The sequence below is a fragment of the Excalfactoria chinensis genome, chromosome 1 (genome assembly GCF_039878825.1).
Source record: "Excalfactoria chinensis isolate bCotChi1 chromosome 1, bCotChi1.hap2, whole genome shotgun sequence".
Taxonomy (NCBI): domain Eukaryota; kingdom Metazoa; phylum Chordata; class Aves; order Galliformes; family Phasianidae; genus Excalfactoria; species Excalfactoria chinensis.
This window is the reverse complement of record NC_092825.1, coordinates 105,069,148-105,077,132: the sequence shown is the minus strand read 5'-3', so window position 1 is coordinate 105,077,132 and position 7,985 is coordinate 105,069,148. Positions and strand designations below refer to the sequence as shown.

The window sequence follows — 7,985 nt, the reverse complement described above, 5'->3', positions numbered from 1 at the left end:
GAGAACATCTTATTGTCTCAGTGAAGATGCTTAAGTTAATTGGTGTGGTTTGCTGTTCCAGAGGGTATTTTAGAAACCCACATCTCCTTGACCTACACTCCTGTTCCTTCATTTCTGAATACCATAAGCAATGGATTTAATCCCTTCAATTGGGCAGACTCAGAAGAATCCAGAGAGAAGTGTGGTTGCCTTCTACAAGAAGCTCTGCCTAGCTTGCCTCCTCCTCCTCACCTAACGTTTAGCAAGTTAGGTGGCCATAAACACATTGTGGAAAAGTTCTGTGAAAAAAAAAAAAAAAAAAAGAAAGTATCAACTGTGTACTACAGGGACAAGATGAGAAAAATGAAGCTGTTTTCTAATTTACATTATACTCCATGAAGATAGTGCAGGTTTTCTATGGCTTGGTTGAATAATGAGCTGCTTAATAGAGAACCCTGTGTATGACTACAAGCGGTGCCTCATAGAGTTTGTATTAATTATCCCATTCTTTGTTATTAGATTCAGCTGATTTCTCACTCACTCGCACATGACTTTGTGAAAAGCTTTATGATGCCTTGTGAAACAAGCAATGATACATCCATAGTGAGATAGTCATTAGATTGCTGGGCTGACTTGGACCAACACAAGCTCAGGGCCCACCGAAACACACTCCCTGCAGAGTAAGTACATTTTCAAGGTGTTTGTTTCCGCTAGCAATGATGGTTTCATTGATGACCTCTTCTGAACCCTTCCTGGTGAGCTCCCAGATCATTGCTGTCTCAGAAAAGCAGGGAGAAGAGCACAGACATGGGCACAACCATCACAGCACCCTATCAGATTTCCCTACCTTCCTGCTCTCCAAAGCAGTGCATGTGTTTAGTTTCATATCCTGAAAGCCCAAGAATGAGGGGAAGGAAGATGAGTGAGTAACACACAGTACAGCCCTTATTTTGGTTTTCAAATAATTTTATTTGACATAGCCGAGGAGAAAAGAAAATTGTAGCAATTATTTTGGTAGCTTTTCTTAACTGTTCTTTCATACTAGCCAAAAAAATACTGATTTAATCCTCTGTTTGCATATTGACATGTGTCCTTAAAACAGTTTATCTATAGCACAAGACATTGAGCCTTCTGCATTAACCAAAGCAATAAGTGCAATTTTGAACCCTTCCATAACACCGCTGCTTAAAACACTTGTACTTTTGTTGCATGTGAACTTTGCTTATGTTCTTATTGTGTATATGCATTCCATTGCAAACTGTGCAATGTATCATTACATCTCTTGCAGCATAGGAATAGTGTATAAAAATTACTTTGTGTCCTTTATTTATAGTTGTCTACAGCCAAATGATGGGAAACATCTTCTGCTTGAAGAGTGATTACTGTTATTGCTTCCTGGGATCCCCTTTCATCAAACACTAGGAATGTCCTCAGCGTCACATCTGCAAAGTTAGAGCCAAGAAAATGTCAATAACTCCATTATTACTAGTCCAGACCTTCAAGAATTAATCATTTCCTATATAATTGCTCACACAAAGACAAAAGCATTTTGAGCTGAAATCTGGCATAAGTGTTTGTAATACAAGAGCAGAGCTTGTTCCTACAAAGTGGTCTTCATATTTTTGAAGCTGGGAGAACTCTAGAGGTGCTTTCATGTTGTTTATTTTTTTAATCAGTTTTTTGGAACTGATACACTTGTATTTGCTATCTGGCAAGATCTCATTTGTGCGTCTTTAGTTCTCAGTGGAGAAAAAATGTGGTTTACTATGTTGCATAGTCTTATTTTTCTAATAGGATTTTCTCTTGACACCAAAGAAAAGGAGATGGAGAAGTTCAATTGTAGCAGCAGAATCCTTCCTTCACTTCTAAATTTGCTTTTAAAATATTCCATCTTCTCATTGTTTAATGCTGCTTTATATGTGGCTGAGTAGTATGTATAAGGAATATTATGTGTGTAATATAAGGTGTTATTGCATAAAGAAACCAAAAACACAAGTAATTCCCCAAAGGCTGGAATAAAGGGAACCCAGTTCACTGTGGGTATATATATATATATTTTAACTTCATCAACTTGATTTTTACAAAGATATTATCTGTAGCTGAAGTTTTTCCCATAGCTAGATAGTTAGTCTTTCATTCTTTCTGTCCCTGTTGCCATTTCTTTTCTCCAGTGCAGATTTTAATTAACATATTCTCTGCCTATTTTAATGACTTTGAATGAAAATTGTATCCTTGATACCTTTTCCCTTCTCCTTGTTATTTTTTTTTTCTTTTAAATTGGTTAAAAGGATCAAAAAGTATTGTAAATTTGCACATAATTAAAAATCCACATACAGTGGGAAGACATAAACCTCATTAGCTTAGAAAAGCAGACTGAAAACTGCCCTCTGGCCTTATCAGCTTTTGTGTGACAGTGTCTCAGTTGTCCAAGAACACCTAATAATCCAAGAACCTGCAATAATAGTGTGAATCTCTCATCCATCATTGCCCAATTATGTTTGGACACCTACACAAAATGTAAATACACCAACGTGCCAAACATAAGGCAATGTGCCCAGTTTCATTTGATTATGCAACTGGCAAGTTGCTACATTACAGAAGTGCTGGTGATGATACATTTGAACAGATGTTTTTGTGGTGACCTAAAATCGTGTGTGAACAATCTGGACTTGGTGATATTCTGAACACCCACAGTGCTGGTGTTGATGATGAAGGAGCACGGCCTGTTTCAGCTTCTTCCAGAGACCTCATATGAATGCTTCGTGTTACTGAATTGTTGGCTTAAACAATTAACTTGCTCTGTACATGTACTCTTGCTTCCACTCTCATGCACCTTTCCAAATAAGAACTAACTTCCTGAAGATAGCATGGTGTACTTCAGCTTGTTAAACAAGGTGTTTCAGAACTTCTGCACAAGCTCCCTTGGCCGTTGATCCTGCTGTGGAGCTGTGGCGTGATGGGTGCTCAGAGCTTGGAAACTAAGTGGAGAAAGTAGCAGGCATTTGATACACTCATCCATGCACAAAAACACTGCAGTAATCTTCTGCTGAGTGCTCAACATCACAGACTAGACAGCTTGAATAGGAAGTGTACATTTTTGTGGAGAATAGTCTTTATTTTCTTATTAGACTATTATAGTTGGGTTAGAAAAAACCCTACTGAGTTCATGATTGATATGTTAAGGGCAATCAATTATAACTCTGTTGTAACTGTCATCTCTTTCCAGCTGAGGTTAAGGGGCTAAATGAACTCTTGGTCAACCTGTGCATAGAACATCTTTCTGCTCTGAGTTACCATTATGCTGGTGTGGAATTAAAAATGTCTCTTAGACAGTCATCTTTATTTGGATTAACTTTTGGATGGCACAGCGTGCTGCAAGAAAATTTGCAATAAGAAGAGTGGACTAGCCAAGCCCAAAGACCCCTTTCCCTGAGGTCTGATTAACCATCCTCAGAGGGAAAGAAGCAAGTCCACAAGCCAGTCATGAGAAGCTGAAGGTGTGTAGAATAATGTCAATCTAGATAATACTTTCTTGGCAGAAACCTGCATGGCATGCCTGCTCAGTTCTTGAACAATACGAAGAAACTAGAAAGCCTCATCACAGGTGATTTTCAGGTAATCTCAGAGGGAAGCACTAGAAAAAACAAACAAAAACAATAAAACAACTCACTGAACAAAGTTCCTGAGAAGTTTGGCTTCAGTTTGAGTACTTTCATACTTCAACAAGCTGGAGTCTCCTGGTGGCCTCAAAAAGGAAACACAGCATATGCTATTCAAGTGCCAGGTAGGTTATGAAATCTACAGTACGATTTTCTGCCCTCTGAGAAAGTGCATTAAGGAATAAGCTGGTGTATGTTAAATGAAACTCTTCATAAGACACATGCTTTTGGTCATGAAGATCCCTATTATCAGGGCTGGAGGAATTTGTCCTTCAAAAATATTTTCTGCTGCAGTACTGACAGAACACCTTCAGTAGGATCAAGACAGATAATTCCAGATGTAGAGAACTTGAAGAATGTGGAAAAGTCAAGGCAGTGGTTTAATGGCTGATAAATAAGCTGTATGTATATCAATGACAGATAACAGCTCTCATCTTCTTTGGGAGTTCTGTAGCATGATGTGTCATTTGTTCATGTCTGTAGAAATCACCCCAAAACCTACATGAGATTTTCTGTTTGTACTTTTCTCTATTTAAATTATGCTGGTATAATACTGTTGAAATAGAGAGAAGCATCAGGGTGTCTATCATCAATGTCCATATCAATATGACAAGCATTAAAAAGAGCCCATTCCTCAGTACTGCAGAGAACGAACACTGCAGTGCATTGTATTTCTGGTACTATTATTGTAGAGAGACTTGTAAGAAGCATACATGCTGTGGATGAAATGGGTATGGAATCACAGAGGCTAATGATAGAAAAAGGCCACTTATGTCAACTGTTACATTTTCCTGCTGGTATAGGATTGTTCCCGATGAGATACAGAGTATTTTTAGTGCTTTGTCCAGTATGGTTATATATATAAATAATAAAGATTGTCAGTCACAAAGTAGCCTGAAATAGTTTTGTTCTAGTTCTGCCTTTCTCTGTCTTCTCTTCTCCCCTTATTCAGGCTAAATGGGAACAGGAAAGACATCCATTCTTTTGTTAATTCTCCTTTTTGCTGTTTGACATTCTTCATAGACAGTATTTCTCTGACCTGATTTTTGAAAAACTGCATTTGGACAGTTCAGCATTGTATGCTACTTTATCACAGGTCTGATTTGGGAGGTCTCTTTGAAATACTAAGGCTAGTTTGACAGGAAACAACCCACTAGCAAATCAACCTGGAAAATAAGTAGCAGACAAAATACTGATCTCAGGAACTGAAACGAAGCTTCTGCATTCCTTGTGTTCTGTTTCTCACATTATTGAAGTTTCTGAGTATTTGTTCACTCTCTGCCTGTCCATTATGCATAACCTTCCAGAAAAAGGGATGTGGCTTAGGCTGAAATCAAGTAAAGGCTATACTACACAGTATCAAGAAATTTAACAAGACAAAGTAGTCTGCTTGGTGTAGAAAGAGAACCATATGAGTGCTTCAACATTTCCAGCTTATATAAGCTGAGATGCATCACAAGTGTCTGTATACTCAACAGCGGTAAAGGAAATTCAAACCATTACTTATTTGGATGCTTGTGTCTCTGAAGAATGTAAGAATAGGATGAAGAATGTAAGCACAGGACCTGGGACCTTGGTCTTCCATGTACCCCTTGGCTTTGGATTTACAGTTGTCCTTCCAAGTGTATCTATCCTCTCATTTATGACATTGACATTGATTTTTATGTCCACTGTGAACTGATCAATTTATGCATTCATTTCTTATACAATACTTACTGAAGACCAGTTTCTGGAGAATCACATCTGTTTCTTAGCAAAAGAAAATAGTGCTGAAACTAAAACAAACACTGACAACTTCATGCTGCTGTCCTTCCACTCTCACAGTGGAATCAAGTGAATCATTTTAAAATCAGTTCAGACTTATGAAAAGACAAATATTTTAAGTCTTTTAAGCGCTCACTTAACTTTCTGGATAACTCGACTTTTATTTTTCATCATCTTCCTCCTTACCATGTATTCTTACGACCTTTCTCATCAACTTACATCATCATGCCTGGATTTTGTGTGTGGTTGTAAAGTTTATCAGTGTATTTCTCAGGAAACATATCTTCCAGTGTTTGAGTTTGCTGCTTTTCCTTTCCAGTTACAGGGCGCATTCTACCAACCGAGTTCTCAGGCCTTTGTACATTCTGCCTGCAACGTGATAGCCCAAATGTCTTCAGCCCTTTTTTGTTTGCCTTGAATAGCTCCCTTCAGAGCAACCATGTCCCATTTTGTCTTCTATCATGCAACAACCAACAGTTTGATTTCTTCAGTATGTTTATGTTTCCATGGTAAAGAGAATATTATCTTTTCTTGTGGTTTACTAGCTTTGGATGGTATATACTGCAGATCTGGATTGTAACCCTTTAACAAATATTTTTGCTTTGAACCCTTTGTATTCAAGAGAAATACATTTTAAACCAGGAGATTAGTAGATACCTGCACTTCAAGTCCAAATAAACTTGTATTACAACTTCCAGAAAATTTCACTCATCTACCCTGATTCTGACTTCTATTTCTTGTATTTGCCTAAAGCATGCCTTCCAGAGAGGCACCTGGGTATGAGATAAAGGATTCCCCTCTTCATGTGATAGTTTACACAACAAATTAATCATTATCTTAAAGCATTGTTCTTTAGTTCTTGCTTGAATTTGCCCAGGTTTAACTTTCAGACATTGATTCATTTTTGGCTTCTGCTAGATTAAAGTACATAAGGTACTTATAATAAAATGTTATGCAGTCTTATTTTTGACTATCTAAACATATGGAGCTCTTAAAGTCTCTCACTCGATGATCTTCCTGAACTAAATCACAGAAACAAATTATGCTGCACCCAGTGGTGCCATGGAGGAAACAATGGGAATATGTTTTGAACAAAAACATTGTGCTTCAGCAGAGCTTGAGAGAGAAAGAAGAGGAGGAGGAGAGGAACAATAAGGTAGCGCAGGAGACAGCTCCTTCTGCAAGCTGCAATGAAAATCTTCTGGGGATAAAACCAGGAGTGTACAAAAGACCTGATGTTCTGGAAAAGAGGCATAGTGCAGATTGCCTAAAACAAATCAATTTCTAATTGTGTGTTTACTGTGGGACCCTAACAGGTCCAGAAACTCACCTGGCAAGGATAGGTTCCAGGTTTCTCTGCACACCTGTCTACATTATCAAAAACAATCATGTTTTTCAGTTGGAATAAAAAAGAAGAAAAATAAAACAGTTTCTCTGGGATGGAATATTTTGTTGTTCATGTATCAAAAAGGAGGAAAAAAACCACCCCTATCTGGGAGAGTATTTAAATTGTACCTATACTCTTATACCTACACAGTGACAACAGAAAAAAGAAATCCTCAGCTGAAAGCATTATCTCATTTCTGTATGTGTTGGCATTTTTCACTTTCTTGGATATTTTTCTGCATTTCATATGTATACATATTTGGGTTATAGACAATGCAAAAGCAAGCAGAAGTATAACATTTTTTTTGCTTCCTAAAAAATTGTATAGAAAACACAATGTTGAGGATAAGATTCATGCACTGCAAAAATGAGTTCCCAATGGTGATTATAAAAAGATGGCTTCAAGGAAAGACTATTATGGTGAGCAGGCCCAGGTTACAGGTTTAACATTACAATATTAAACCTTTAAATAACAGATGGCCTCGTCTGAAATGGTTGGTGTGTGGTTAGTTCTGCATCCTTGTAGAATTTTAAAGTAAAACCAAAAATGAGCTTGGTGAGTCTAGACAAACATCTTGAAGTACATGATATTTTTCCAAACTAAGCCAACTTGTTTTCTTCTGGTATGTGTAGCAAGTCTGCTGCACCACATAAAACAAACAAATGCATGGAAAATTCAAAACTTTTGCCAAGACTGTCTGGTGTGACAATCTATCCCTCTCGACTGTTGCGAACACTTCCTATGTCTTTCATTTTCCTAAAGTGGAGTTTGGTATTTATAACCATAAATGATGCAGAGCTTGAGAGGTAAAGAGCTCTTTACTCCCATCCTTAGGTAAAGATAGAAGGAACAACTGTGGGATTGCTTTTTGACTAGCTGCAAGCAAAAGGATGCTTTCTTTTGAGGAGGATCTCTAAAAGGAGATGAGAAAACAGGAGCATTTGGAAGCTCTATCAAGGAACTCCACCAAGGGCTCTCCAGATTGGATATTAATATTGAATACAATGCCTCAGTGCAGACTTGGCCTTGAGGGCTCAGTGAACAGCATCTCAGGTGTCAAGGGACCTGGATACCAAAAGAAGAGGAAATCTTAGGCAGACCCCAGATTGTTTGCAAGTCCTTCAGCCAAGAGCTCCAAGGAGAGGTGACTTTTGCTCCCCTGACTGCTGAGTGAAGGGGAAGCCTGGACGCAGAGA

General features: G+C 38.0%; 1 long non-coding RNA gene across 1 annotated transcript in view; it reads right to left on the bottom strand.

Annotated features, from left to right (window-relative positions):
* Positions 1-1,071: 1,071 nt before the first annotated feature.
* Positions 1,072-7,985, bottom strand: part of LOC140261657 (uncharacterized) — a 29,939-nt gene continuing 23,025 nt past the window's right edge. The window contains exon 3 of the long non-coding RNA XR_011905758.1: positions 1,072-1,421. This is a non-coding gene — a long non-coding RNA (uncharacterized lncRNA). The remainder of the gene's footprint in view (positions 1,422-7,985) is intronic.